The following is a 14,646-nucleotide window of genomic DNA, read 5'->3' as shown; positions in this document are numbered from 1 at the left end:
AAAGAGATTTATTGTCTAGATTATATGACGCCAATATATTTTCAAAATTTGATTTAAAATCTGGTTATTGGCAGATTCAAATATTTAAAGAGCATACTTATAGAACTGCTTTTAATGTTCCATTTGGGCAATATGAATGGAATGTTCTCTCTAAGTGTAAGTAAAGAGTTAGTTTGAAGTTTGTAGATTGTAATAGAAGAACAAATAAATAAAAGTTTTCAGTTCTTCATCTTCAGGGCCTTGCTTCTTGGCCACAAGGTACATACTTCTGTCTTTCTTAGTTTAGATTTTCTTCTAGTCTCTCCTCTCTGGCCGTGACGATGTCCGGCTAAGAGACTTCATATCTATGTTGAGTATCTAACTTCTCTCCTATATACACTATGAAAGCGACGGCATCTATTAAAATATAAATGAGTTTTATATATAGAGTTTTGACTTGGTGTCAAGATGGTTGGTACAGTCTGATATAACACTACTCTTATTGGCTTTGCCTTAGTGGCTCCGTCTAGCCAGCCGTGAACCTCAGCCCGATAAAGGAGTTAAAAGGGCATCTTCTTTCACGGTTAGAACTGCTAGACACATGGGCTCAATAAAAGTATGTATTATATTATGACAGACCCCTTGCTTGAGTAAAGGTTTTTAACCTTCCATACAGTCATTAAACTATATATAAAATTCAAGTATATTTCAATTCTTATCCTTACTGATTGTGCGGATTACCGCCAGTCTTTAAATATAAGGGTACTGAATTAGCTAGATTAAGAATTCTCAAATATGTTAAAATAGAAATCTTTAACTGGTGGAAACCTTCCAGGCATATAAAAGCCAGATGTGAGGTGTGAAACAAGTCCAGTTCCCGGTCAAACGGTGATTTCTGTTTTAATTTAATTGAGAAGGCATGGCGGATTACCGCCCGCCACTTGATCCTGTTAAATGGTATCAGAGCCTAGGTACTTTCATGGTATATATAAGATAGATATGAAATATTCGACATAGATATATTTCTGAAATATGGATTTAGGAGAAACTAGTATGAAAAATACTAGATTGGAAGAGGTAGATATACCTCAAAACCTTGATTTGTTAAACAAATGGACTATTCCTAAAGTCCCTATTAGAACAATCTATGATTATGGATGGTTTGATAAACTCTCTTCTAAACAACTTATTAAAACAACTGAGCAATCTTTAGCTTTAAGTTCGTCTGAACAGACTATTCGTTTGTTAAACAAACATGATGTAGATATTCATAAACACCAGTATAATTATTTGCATATTGGTATGGTTCAAATTGCTTTTAAGCCTTTAACCCTTAAAGGGTTACCAGAGACATTTTTGGCTGCTCTCAGAGATGCCAGAAATTTGAATTTTAGACAGTCTCTGATGGGTTCTATTGAATCTACTGTCGCCTATGGCCCAGTATATTTTAATACTCAACCCAATTTGCAATTATCTTTATCTGATGTTAATATACTTGATGCATTAACATTAAATGTGAAAACGCATGGTTATAATTATGCGCCTGGTTCTGAACTGATATGTTTATCGTATAGAATATATTTTAAATTACTATCTACGTTAAACCCCAGATGTAAATTATATGATACATCTGATCAGACTATTCTAGTGGAAACGAATTTTGCAAAGTCTAAGGTCACCACGAGAAGACCTATTAAGTGGGAAGAAATTAATTTTTCAACCACATGGACTTTGGATTCGGTTATATCCCCCAGTCAGATAACTGATACTGTTAGTAATACTGAGTATTCTCATATTACTCAAAATCCGGATGGTAGGATTTGCATTCAGTTTGACGATAATAGTTTCCACTTATAGTAGACAGTCATTTTCTAATAATAGAATGTTGCCTACTATTAATTCTAGTTATAACAGACATTCCTTTACTAGTCGTAGACTGTTGCCTGATATTCAACACATTTCTCCTGTTGAACCAGTCTATGGACCAGCTAGAAATCGTGCTGCATCTTTACACACAATTTCTACTAAAGTAGGTGATAAACCTGTTGAAAGGGTTAAGATTAACCCCAAAACAAATATTGTTCAGGATAGTGATAATATTTCTGATAAGGATATTCCTTCTGCGTCCGAAATGGATTTTGACCCCAATGATTCTTAATGATTCCACACCAAATTGATTTTAGTCCAGGGTCACAAGCTAGAGGTTATATTCAAAAAGAATTTTTTACTGATAAATGGAACCAGTTTAAAACTTGGTTTTTTGATACTTATAGTAAGGAAGATTTAAACAATATTTCACAAGAGTTTTATGAAACTTGTGCTTTACATAATCAAATTATGTATTTTGTTCCTTGGTTTATAACCACATATTTACCACTTTTTATAAAAGTTTTGGAAAGATCTTATAAAGACGGGAGTGGCAATATTACTAAAGCCATTTACCCTCCTCAATCATCTTTTGTTTTACCTAATAATACAGGTATTACTTTTACTGCATTTCAAAAATTTATTGATGAAGATGTTGCTGCAGTCAGCATCGCAGAAATTAATAAATTAATTTCTCAAAATAATTATTTGAGTTTATATGTTAAAGTTTTGGGTGAAAACGTTAGTTTTCTTAATAAAAAACTTGATGATTTAACAGTCTTGATTAAGGAGATGAATACGAAAAAGACTTTGACTGATATTGCCTCTTCTTCAGGAAGCAAATTCTAGATTTGTTGTTATGTTCTTCACACATTTATTAACGCTACTTTTTTGATTGAATTGGTTCTACAACATTAGAATTGGTTTTCTTTTTTGCTTGCACTGTTTTGGTATTTCTGGCGTTCTCTCTTTCTCGCTGTGTTATTTGTCTCCTTGAGTTTCAGAAAAAGCTTATTTCCTTTCACTGCTTCAGTGCTTTTGCACCTCTGCACATGTTCTCTATTCATTCCACTTTTTCCTTTTCGTTTTTTTAATCTGAATGCTCTTAACTCTTTTGCTATTTTGCTTATTTTTGCCTTCTCATCAATGTATTTATTGAATCTCTACGTGTTTTTATCGAAAAAATATTTAAAATAGCAAGTTGTTTGATTCCCGAAGAAAAAATAGCAAAAGTGTCGTTCTACAAGATGAAAATGTATTAAAAATCATTTGTTTTACTTTCTAATTCGTTTTGCTTCTCTATTTTTTAAGTTTTGCAAAATTTGGATTTGTTGTTATGTTCTTCGTACATTTATTAATGCCACTTTCTCGATTGAATTGGTTCTACAAGATTAGAAGATACTACAAATCACTTTTTTTGTCTTACTAATTTGTTTTGCTTCTCTGTTTTTTAAGTTGCAAAGATGGATTAACTATGTTCTTCTTCCATTTTTAATAACTATATGTATGTATTTAATGTGATTTCTTTGAAGGAAAATCGGATACAAGCTTCTATTGGCAAGTCAGTGCTGCATCTTTTCAAAACACAAATTAATGAGCTTGAATTATATGTTATGGCGTACTTTATCGTTTGTCAAAATAAAGAGAGGTTCAAAATCACAAAACATAACTTAAGGCTCACATTTACTCAACGGACAACAGTGGCTGAAATATCTGATCCACTTTTCCCAATGAATATCTTTGATCTGCGGCCATATGATCAATTGATAAATAAGGTTGATGTGGACGAGACTGAATTATTCGGTAAAAATAACTTTCACCTCAAAATTCTAATAATGATCTTTTTCTGCCTTTTATTTTGATATCTTCTTATTCTTTAGATCTGATCGGAGAAATTGTCAGTTTTAGTGAGGTAAAAACGCACATACAAGCTGGAATTTCTACGAAGTTTATGAATATCGAACTAGAAGATTATGAGTAAGAATAAATACTCAATCCATTGATTATTGATGGATTTGGCAATTCCATCAGCTAAAATTTATATATCTATTTTTATTTGTTAGGAGGAACAAGTTGTCTGCTACATTCTGGGGCAAATTTGTTGATCAAATTGTACCTCACCTGCTAAATTCTAGCAATCAACCTATTGTTGTTGTTATGCAGCTTATAAAAGCACATAAATTTCAAGGTAAAATTATATTATTAACATGTCTTTATTTGGTGAAGAGTTATTCATTACATCTTATACATACGCTGTTTCACAGATTCATATTCTGTGCGCAATACTTGGAATACATCAAAGCTATGGATTAATCCAAATTTTTCTCAATATGACGAGTTTAAAATACAGTTTAATATATTTTTTTGCCTACCAACTATACTCAAATCTATTTTTTCAACTATACATCTGACTATTTTACTCTTTCTTTAATACAGATTAATTTCTGTTCGAGATAATTACTCTGAAAGGTTGACTCAAACCATCTCTCAACAGAGTTACTCCGTCTCGGAAGAATTAGCAAAAGACGTTGTTCAAGTTAAAATAATTGGCGAATTAATGGAGTTCATGCAAGTAAGTAAATTATCTTGTGCATAATTATAACTATTTTGATAATATGTCTACATGTGAACGTGAATACACACCAAAAAAAACTTGAAAAATTCAAAAAGAAATATTTTATAACTCTAAAAGTTTTAAAAGGAAAAATAAAATTATTTTGAAAAGTTTTAAAAGAAACCAAAAAATGGCTTATCAAAAGTAGTCTCCAACCCGTAATCGTAACGACCCAATTGCAAGAGCGGAGCTCTACCAACTGAGCTATATCCCCTTGAGCCAAGTGGAGCATGCATGAAGTAGTCAGATACACGAGTTTCGATCGGTTTTACCTATTATTGGATTTGAATCAATGATTCTCGCCGTATGAAAGTGATACTCTAACCGCTGAGTCAGATTTTATCTAAACCTATGCTATCTAAACCTACGCACGATCGGTAACCATATGAACAGCTCAAAACTGACTATGCCAACTTCCACATCTTCCATTGTTACTCTATACATAAACCAAAGGCAAACATATATAATAAATTCAACAAAACAAAAGGATTCTGCAAATTATGGCCACTCACAGTGATTTAATCAAGGATATAACAATTTCGAAAATGCAATGGAAGTTGAAAGTTCGGGTTGTTCGTCTGTGGGAAGTCCCGGACAGTGTTTTAAAAGGCGTGGGCGTAAGGCGAGACGTTTTACATATGCCTCGGCGAGGCGTAAGCCCCAAGGCACGGGGCGTAATCCCCATAGGTATTTAATTTTTAATATTTTATAAAATAATATAATGACAGTAAATACTTATAAATATGTAAAATTGCATAAAATTGAAGTTTTCTATAAATATATATATATATATATATATATATATATATATATATATATATATATATTCTTAAGTATAAATAATGCATACAAATCACGTATAACGTCTTTAACTTTCAAATAATTAAAAACTTACAATATCTTAAAAATGATCAAACTCCACATTTTACCTTCCTAAAAGTAAATAATTAATAAAATCTTATTAGTACGATAATTAAAATATTACTCCTTCATGAATAAATATAAATTAGTTTAAGATATCAAATTAATAAAAGTGTATAACAAGGAGGGACAAATGAACTAAGACACGACCAATAACAAGTGAAGATATAAATTCGCAATACTATGTCTCATTATTAGAGTTATGCTCAATCTTCATATTTCTATCGATGAATAAAACTTTTATCATTAATTTGTTAAAGAATTTTGAAGGTCATCGATATTAATTAGGAAATTCGACACGTGATTTGCGTTAGAATGTTAGGCGAGCCCTGAGCGTTGGGCGTTAGACATGTTTAGGGTGCACGGTCGGGCGCTTGGGGCGTAAGCCTCACAGAACTAAGTCCCATACATGAGCCCCAAGGCGTTTTGCAAGTGCCCCGCTCAGGAACGAGCCCCGAGCGAGTCCCAGAAATGCCTTTTAAAACACTGGTCCCGGATCGTTACAATTCAGACACTACTTTCTCGATTGAATTCGTTCTACAAGATGAAAAGGTATTAAAAATCAAGTTTTTTTACTTACTAATTCGTTTTGCTTCTCTATTTTTTAAGTTGCAAAGTCTAGATTTGTTGTTATATCGTTCACACATTTATTAACGCTACTTTCTGTTCTACAACATTAGAATTGGTTTTCTTTTTTGCTTGCACTATTTTGGTACTTCTGGCATTCTCTCTTTCTCGCTGTGTTATTTGTCTCCTTGAGTTTCGGAAAAAGCTTATTTCGTTTAACCGCTTCATTGCTTTTTCACCTCTGTACATGTTCTCTATTCATTCCACTTTTTCCTTTTCGTTTTTTTAATCTGAATGCTCTTAGCTTTTTTGCTATTTTGCTTATTTCTGCCTTCTCATCAATGTATTTATTGAATCTCTACGTGTTTTTATCGAAAAAATATTAAAAATAGCAAGTTGTTTGATTCCCGAAGAAAAAATAGCAAAAGTGTCGTTCTACAAGATGAAAAGGTATTAAAAATTATTATTTTTATTTTCTAATTCGTTTTGCTTCTCTATTTTTTAAGTTGCAAAATTTGGATTTGTTGTTATGTTCTTCATACATTTATTAACGCCATTTTCTCGATTGAATTGGTTCTACAAGATTAGAAGATACTACAAATCACTTTTTTTGTCTTACTAATTTGTTTTGCTTCTCTGTTTTTTAAGTTGCAAAGCTGGATTAACTATGTTTTTCTTCCATTTTTAATAACTATATGTATGTATTTAATGTGATTTCTTTGAAGGAAAATCAGATACAAGCTTTTCTATTGGCAAGTCAGTGCTGCATCTTTTCAAAACACAAATTAATGAGCTTGATATATGTTATGGCGAACTTTATCGTTTGTCAAAATAAAGAGAGGTTCAAAACCACAAAACATAACTTAAGGCTCACATTTACTCAACGGACAACGGTGGCTGAAATATCTGATCCACTTTTTCCAATGAATATCTTTGATCTGCGGCCATATGATCAATTGATAAATAAGGTTGATGTGGACGAGACTGAATTATTCGGTAAAAATAACTTTCACATCAAAATTCTAATAATGATCTTTTTCTGCCTTTTATTTTGATATCTTCTTATTCTTTAGATCTGATCGGAGAAATTGTCGGTTTTAGTGAGGTAAAAACGCACATACAAGCTGGAATTTCTATGAAGTTTATGAATATCGAACTAGAAGATGATGAGTAAGAATAAATACTCAATCCATTGATTATTGATGGATTTGGCAATTCCATCAGCTAAAATTTATATATCTATTTTTATTTGTTAGGAGGAACAAGTTGTCTGCTATATTCTGGGGCGAATTTGTTGATCAAATTGTACCTCACCTGCTAAATTCTAACAATCAACCTATTATTGTTGTTATGCAGCTTATAAAAGCACATAAATTTCAAGGTAAAATTATATTATTAACATGTCTTTATTTGGTGAAGAGTTATTCATTACATCTTATACATACGCTGTTTCACAGATTCATATTCTGTGCGCAATACTTGGAATACATCAAAGCTGTGGATTAATCCAAATTTTTCTCAATATGACGAGTTTAAAATACAGTTTAATATATTTTTTTGCCTACCAACTATACTCAAATCTATTTTTTCAACTATACATCTGACTGTTTTACTAACGAGAGCGCATATGTGCATTTTGGGTCCGCAGAAGCGGAAGTGTAATGACCCGACCGATCGTTTTGCTTTCTAGATCCCCGTTCCCCTAAATAAGACTCCCCGTATGTGCTATTACTGTTTTATAACATACGAGGATGGTGAGATCAAAATTTGGAAGGGTTCGGGTTGAAATCAGAACACTTGGTTTCTTAAGGTTGGCTAAAAAGAGCTAAGTTTGACTTGAGTCAACGTTTTTAGTAAACGACCCCGGAATCGGGATTTGATAATTTCAATAGATTCATACGATGATTTTAGACATGGGCGTATATTCGCATCGGGTTTTGGATGACCCGGGAGCGTTTCAACGCTTAATATAGATAGTTGGCACCTTGAAGGTTTTAAAGTTCTTTAAATTTAGTTTGGAGTAGGTTTTGGTGTTATCGAGGTCCATTTGGGATTCTAAGTCTGGGAATAGTTCCGTATAGTGATTTAAGACTTGCACGCAAAATTTGCTGTCATTCCGAGTAGTTTAAGTACGAATCGGTGCATTCAGAGCAAGTTTGAAGAATTTGAAGTTCATAAGTTGATCTTATTGGTTTTGGGTTGTGATTCTTAGTTTTAATGTTGTTTTCCGCGTTCTAAGGGTGTGAGCAAGTCCGTTTTGTGATTTCAAACTTGTTGGTATGTTTAGACGAGGCCTCGGGGCCCCCGGATGCCATTCAGACGAAGCGCGCAGGTCGTTTGGCCTTGGGTGCATAGCTGAAGCACCTAGCTTCTGGTGCAATCGTACCTGCCGAGGGCTAGCCACATGTGCGAGCTCACAGAAGCGAGCCAACAGCCGCAGAAGCAGCCTAGTGTGAGCTGCCCAGGGATCGCAGATGCGGAGCATGGTGCACACCTGCGAGCGCGTAGGTGCGACGGAAGCAATCGCAGGAGCGTCCAAAGACGCAGGAGTGACCCTCGCGTCGCAGAAGCGGACCCCCAAAAGCAAGCCAGTTATCCGCAGATGCGGAGGGAGGCAACATGGCCATGGTCGCAGATGCGCGAGTCGAGCAGCAGAAGCGGGCTCGCAGATGCGATGGGCCCGTGGTCAAGCGTGTTCCGCAGAAGCGGAAAGTTGACCGCAGAAGCGGAGGTCCTCCCTTGGTGCGGAAATACCGCTGGGCAGAAGGGTTCATATAAGTAGGAATTTAAACCATTTTTGACTCATTTCCTTCATTCATTGAGAGATTTTGGAGCTTTTGGAGAGGGATTTTCACCTAAAACTTTGATGTAAGTGATTTCTATACAATATGAGTTTAAAACATAGATTATGGGTAGAGTTTAACATGTAAAATAGTGAAAATCAGGGGTTTAGATGAATAACCCTACGTTTGAAAAATGGGATTTACCCACGAAAATGGTTATGGAATTGAGTGAAAATTATATATTTGAGTTCGTGAGGTTATGGGTAACAACTTTCTTCAAAAATCTCCGAAATCCGGGCATGTGGGCCCGGGGATGAATTTTAGAAATCCTTCAATTGGGGTTGGATAATCACTCTAATAGTTAGAATATGAACTATTGAACATGTATTGATTATTTTTTATAACATTTGACTAGTTTTGGATTGTTCGGCACCGATTTGAGGCTTTAGAACAAAATTGTGACAGGAAAGTGAGCCTTGAGACGAGCTAAGTCTCTTATCTAACCTTGTAAGAGGGAATTTCCCATAGGTGATTTAAATTAATATTTGCTTCTAATTGTGGGGGCTATGTACGCACGAGGTGACGAGAGTCCGTGCGTAGATACTATTCATGCTTATGTCTGGGTAGTTTAGGACCCAAATCATGAATTACTTATAATGTCTGCACCATACTTGTTAATTTAAGTGCCTAAATTATATTAGAACTTATTAGAGGGATTGTAAAAGACCGAATTTCATTTACTGGAATTTTAGCGGACTACTTGACAGTTAATGGAAATTTTATTACATTATGTATTAGTCCTTGTTATAACGTTTAAGTCAAATGCTTATAAAGTATCCTCTCTTCTTGTGGAGTGGGCCGAATGCCTCGGCATCAGATAGATGCATCTATGAACCGTGCCGCACGTCCCTCGACGTAAATCGTGCTTAATAATACTCAAAGCCTAATCATACTTGATATTATTTTGTGGCTTATGGTGTTACCCTTGTCTCATTTGGAGGAAGATGGGAGGCCACATGACGGCCTTGAGATAAATGATTCCTTCCCCGACGAGCAACTTCTAGCCATTTCAATGACCGGGATGCCATGGTTCGCCGACTTAGAAAATTATCTTGTGAGTGGTATTGTACCGAATGAGGTCTCTTCAAACCAAAGGAAGAAGCTCAAACAGGATTGCCTTGACTATTATTGGGATGAGCCGTATCTCTTCCGGATTTGTACTGATGGTGTGATTCGACGATGTGTACCGGAGGAAGAACAAGTGGAAATTCTTGAGGCTTGCCACTCTTTACCATATGGTGGTCACCATAGTGGAGCTAGAATGACAACAAAAGTGTTGAGTTGTGGATTCTATTAGCCTACTCTTTACAAGGACGCTAGCGATCTCGTCAAGCGTTGTGCTGAATGTCAAAGGGCCGATGGGATTTCTAAGAAAAATGAGATGCCCCTCACCACCATTTTGGAGATTGACATTTTTGATGTGTGGGGCATTGATTTCATGGGTCCGTTCGTGAGCTCTTGTGGGAACACTTACATTTTGGTAGCTGTGGATTATGTGTCAAAGTGGGTTGAAGCCGTGGCTTTACCCAACAATGAAGTTTGAAGTGTGGTGGCATTTTTGAAAAATAACATCTTCACAAGATTCGGTACTCCAAGGGCCATTATTAGTGACGGGGGATCGCACTTTTGCAACAAAGCTTTTGATATCTTACTCACCAAGTATGGTGTCACTCACAAAGTCTCGACCCCCTATCATCCTCAAGCAAGCGGGCAAGTGGAAGTCTCTAATCGGGAGATCAAGAGTATTTTGTCAAAGACAGTGAATGCCAACCAGACGGATTGGTCAAAGAAACTTGATGATGATCTTTGGGCTTATAGGACGACTTACAAAACACCGATTGGTATGTCTCCATACCGGTTAGTGTTCGGGAAAGCTTGTCACCTTCCAGTGGAACTTGAGCACAAGACTATGTGGGCATTGAAGAAGCTTAATCTTGAATGGGATGTCGCCGCCAACTTAAGGGTGGCACAATTGAATGAGCTTGATGAATTGCGGTACCATGCTTATACAAGTTCGTCCTTATATAAGGAGAAGATGAAGTACCTCCATGACAAGTACATCTGGAACAAGGAGTTCAAAGAAGGTGATCTTGTGTTATTGTTCAATTCTCGGTTACGAATGTTCCCGAGAAAGTTGAAGTCTAAGTGGAGTGGTCCGTTTGAGGTTGTGAATGTGACACCCTTTGGTGCATTAGACTTAAAGAACAAAAATGATGAAGTGTTTAGAGTCAATGGTCACCAGATAAAGCATTATCTTGGCAAAGTTAATGATGGCCACGTCGTGGCGTTAATTCATTTCAAGAGATTGATGGTAATCTGCGTCGTGCCACGACGTTAAATCAAGCGCTTTTTGAGAGACAACCCATGTTTCTTTTCATTTTTTATTTTCTTCTTTATTAGATAGGTTTTGTATTGAGCTAACTGGTTTTGAAGTGAATTGCAGGAATGAGTGTGCATTGCAGGCAGTGTGTTCGAACAAATTGGCCAAGTGTTGAAAAAATACGGACCGCACATTTATTGTGCGGACCGCACAATTTTGTATGCCACAGCAGAGAAGAATTTGCGGCCGCACAATTCTTTGTTCGGCCACCCAACTGGAGACCCAAAAATCCAACTCTCTGAAGTTTTGAATTGCAGAGAAAAGGCCATTCTGCGGCCGCACATAAAATTGTGCGGATCGCACAAATTTCTGTGGCTGCACTCACTTTTGTGCGGACCGCAGAATTTCAGCAAGGTTTAGGTAAAGAGTCTGCGGCCGCACTCACTTTTGTGCGGACCGCAGAACTTTAGCAAGGTTCAGGTAAAGAGTGCGGACCGCACTCAAAATTGTGCGGCCGCACTCAACTTCAATTTTGACCGACTTTGGTCAACCAATAAATAGGACCTCATTGCACTATTCACAGCTTTATACACTCTGAACTTTTGAGACCTAAGCAATCACAATGCACACAAAGTACCTCACACTCCACATTCATTTCATCAGTGTAGATTCTTACCTGCATCCTTCATCACAGGTATGCTCAATTCATGTTTAGAATTTTCAAATATTTAGTTTTTGTTCTTAATTAGTATAGTTATATTTAGGCCTAAAATGTCAAATGTTCTTCATGTGTGCTTGAAATTGTGTGGGTAATTTCATGTGTGCTTATTGGGGACTGAGTAGATCATTCATCATGTTTAATTTGCAAATACCATGTTTAAATTGTGCAAAAATTGCAAAACCTAAGTCAGTGCCGTTTTATTTTTGAATTGTGCGCCTGCACAAAAAATTGTGCGGTCCGTAGATCATGAGTTAGGGAAACATATGATACATGAAAAGTGCAGACCGCACTCAAAATTGTGCGGTCCGCAGAAAACTTGTGCGGTCCGCGGAAAACTGTATGCAACCGCACTTTGGAACTTCAGAGAACTAGTAGTCTATACCTGGTTTTATGCAGCCGCACTCAAAAATGTGCGGTACGCACTTTGAAATTATGTGGTCCGCACAAGGCAGTCTGCGGCCGCACTGTCTCTTTTGTACACTGATTTCCTGCAACTGTTAACATGCTTCTGAACTTTAACTGAATTATGTGCTTCGTATTGTATATAATGGTTCGATCACGAGGCAGAGGTGATACATCTAAAGGGAGGGGTGAACCCTCCCGAGACCGAGGAAAGGGCACTCAACCTCTGGGAGTGCAATCAAAAGCAATAGCCAAAAAGCCGACCACTGGGAGAGGTAGGGGCCATAGAGCCCTCAGAATCAAGCTCGTATGTACTGTCTAGGGAACTCTCCGAGGGTCAATCAGTGGAGGTACAACCTAAGGCCCAGTACCAACCACCACAATTCACTTGGAGATACCAACTGCGCAACGAACCTTCCACCACAACAAGTTCTTCTGAGGGTTCCGATGCTGGTAGCCAGGGTTCAGAGCCCTCCTCTACCACACTCACTCTGCACCAGTTACAGTAGATGATAATGATGTTCCTGATGATGGTAGGGGAGGTGACACTAAAGTGGGCAGCCTAGAGAGGTCTAAGAAGAAGGAAGTATGGGAAGATAGGTTCATGAGTTTGGACGGCCTTCACAAAGTTTAGAGAGTAATGGCCCTAGAGATCGCTCACACTTGAGCGAATATTCTTGCTGAAGGATTTGGATAAATACAATCCAAATGTCCTTAAGCAGTTCAGGGAGCGCAATGGTTGGATGTGCTTCACCCAGAGTGTTATGGATGCCAAAGAGCACTTGGTACGGGAGTTTTATGCCAATGTGGAACACATCAAGAAGGGTACCAAAGTGAGAAATTTGAAAGTCAGATTCAACCCAAGCACTCTGAACACTTACCTGGGATTCGAGGAGGTAGAGGCAATCCAGTACTTGGAGAAGCTTGCTATGGGTGATGCAGCTCACCCTTGGTTAGCAGAGATTTTGGCTCCTCCAGGACCACCACCACCGTGGATCATAGCAGGGGTTCCTATTGCATGGGCCACCCTCAATTTTGAAGCAAAAGGGTGGCAAACGTTGGTGTGCAGCCGTATTGACCCAAGCCGGAATGAGAACAATCTTCCAATCCACAAAGCAGTTTTGGTGGCACTTATTATGGCTGGGTACCCAATCAATGTGGGTGCCATCATGTTGGCCAACATGTCAGTGGTTGTCCAAAAAGGTGAAAGCTCCTAACCATATCCCAACACCCGCACTGAATATTTCACAGATGCAAAGGTGGAGCCTAGGAGTTTTGATCCAAAAGTGCGGGCCAAGAAGCCCTTCTCATGGTACTCCTTGCAAGGTCCTAAAAAACCCAAAGTTCAAGGGTAAGTCAACTACCATCGTTGGTCAGGCTGATGAGCCATCGATGGTGGTTACAAAGTCAGCTGCTGAGCCTTCTACAGCTTCTATGCCTTCTACAGCAGCCGGTCCTTCCACCGAGACAGCTGACATGCCACCACCTTCATCTTTTAGACCATCAGCATCAGTCCCAGTGCCTACCTCATCCATATATCCACTCACTGTGCTGCGAGTCTCCTAGACATTGGCGAGTCTCAATAACTGGATACAGACAACTACTTCAAAGCTGTCTGACATATCTAGTGTTGTTGCAGCACAGTCTTCTACACCAGCAGCACCACAGGTTCCTCCGTCAGTGGAGGAAACATTGAAGAAGATCCTGGACAACTAGAAGACCATTATGGATACACTGGTGGAACATGGGGGAGCTATTTAGGAGTTAGGCAAACAGGTGAAGAAGATGAGAAAATACCAGGCCTCGAAGAAATCAGTGGAGAGATTGAGAAAGGAGGTGACAAAGATTTCAGCAGCTGCTGATTTACCATTTAACCTACTGATGGAGACAGATCCATCAGTACCAGCAGACCCATCAGCACCATCAGCAGAGACACTAGCTAGCCAGTCTGACGAGCCAGACCTTGCTGCCCATACCGCCGAGGAGGTACTTCAGATGTTCACCAACCTTGCTGTTCCTCGAGTAGAGGATGATGAGATCCAGTTGGAGGAGCCCGAGGGTGGTGATGCTGCCATGCACCCTGAGACCACATAGGGAGTTTTCTTTACTCTCTACCCTCTCTTATTTTGATTTTGCTAAGCATTGGGGACAATGTTTATTTTTATTTGGGGGGGGGGGGAGTGGTCTATTTTGGTTGGTTTGATTTCATGACATTGGCATGTAATAACTTTAATACTATTTTTCTTTTATCTTTATTTTCTCTTTCATTATGTATATATTCCTCCCTCTCTTTTGATGTATATATTCTATTCCCCCTGGTTTGTATATTCATTTGTCTTACTTTCAGTACCTTATTTTATAGCTTCTTTATTTTGTTTTCTTAGTAGTCTAGCTTCTTATGTTAATAGCTTCT

The 14,646-nt window shown here is 37.7% G+C and overlaps 1 long non-coding RNA gene across 1 annotated transcript; it reads left to right on the top strand.

Annotated features, from left to right (window-relative positions):
* The first annotated feature begins 2,994 nt into the window (after nucleotides 1-2,994).
* Nucleotides 2,995-4,208, top strand: LOC108948544 (uncharacterized). Its single transcript, XR_011411673.1, has 3 exons — nucleotides 2,995-3,648; nucleotides 3,726-3,822; nucleotides 3,909-4,208. It is a non-coding gene; the product is annotated as an uncharacterized lncRNA (long non-coding RNA).
* The last annotated feature ends 10,438 nt before the right edge of the window (nucleotides 4,209-14,646 follow it).

The sequence above is a fragment of the Nicotiana tomentosiformis genome, chromosome 10, assembly GCF_000390325.3.
Source record: "Nicotiana tomentosiformis chromosome 10, ASM39032v3, whole genome shotgun sequence".
Taxonomy (NCBI): domain Eukaryota; kingdom Viridiplantae; phylum Streptophyta; class Magnoliopsida; order Solanales; family Solanaceae; genus Nicotiana; species Nicotiana tomentosiformis.
This window is presented reverse-complemented; position numbering and strand designations above follow the sequence as displayed.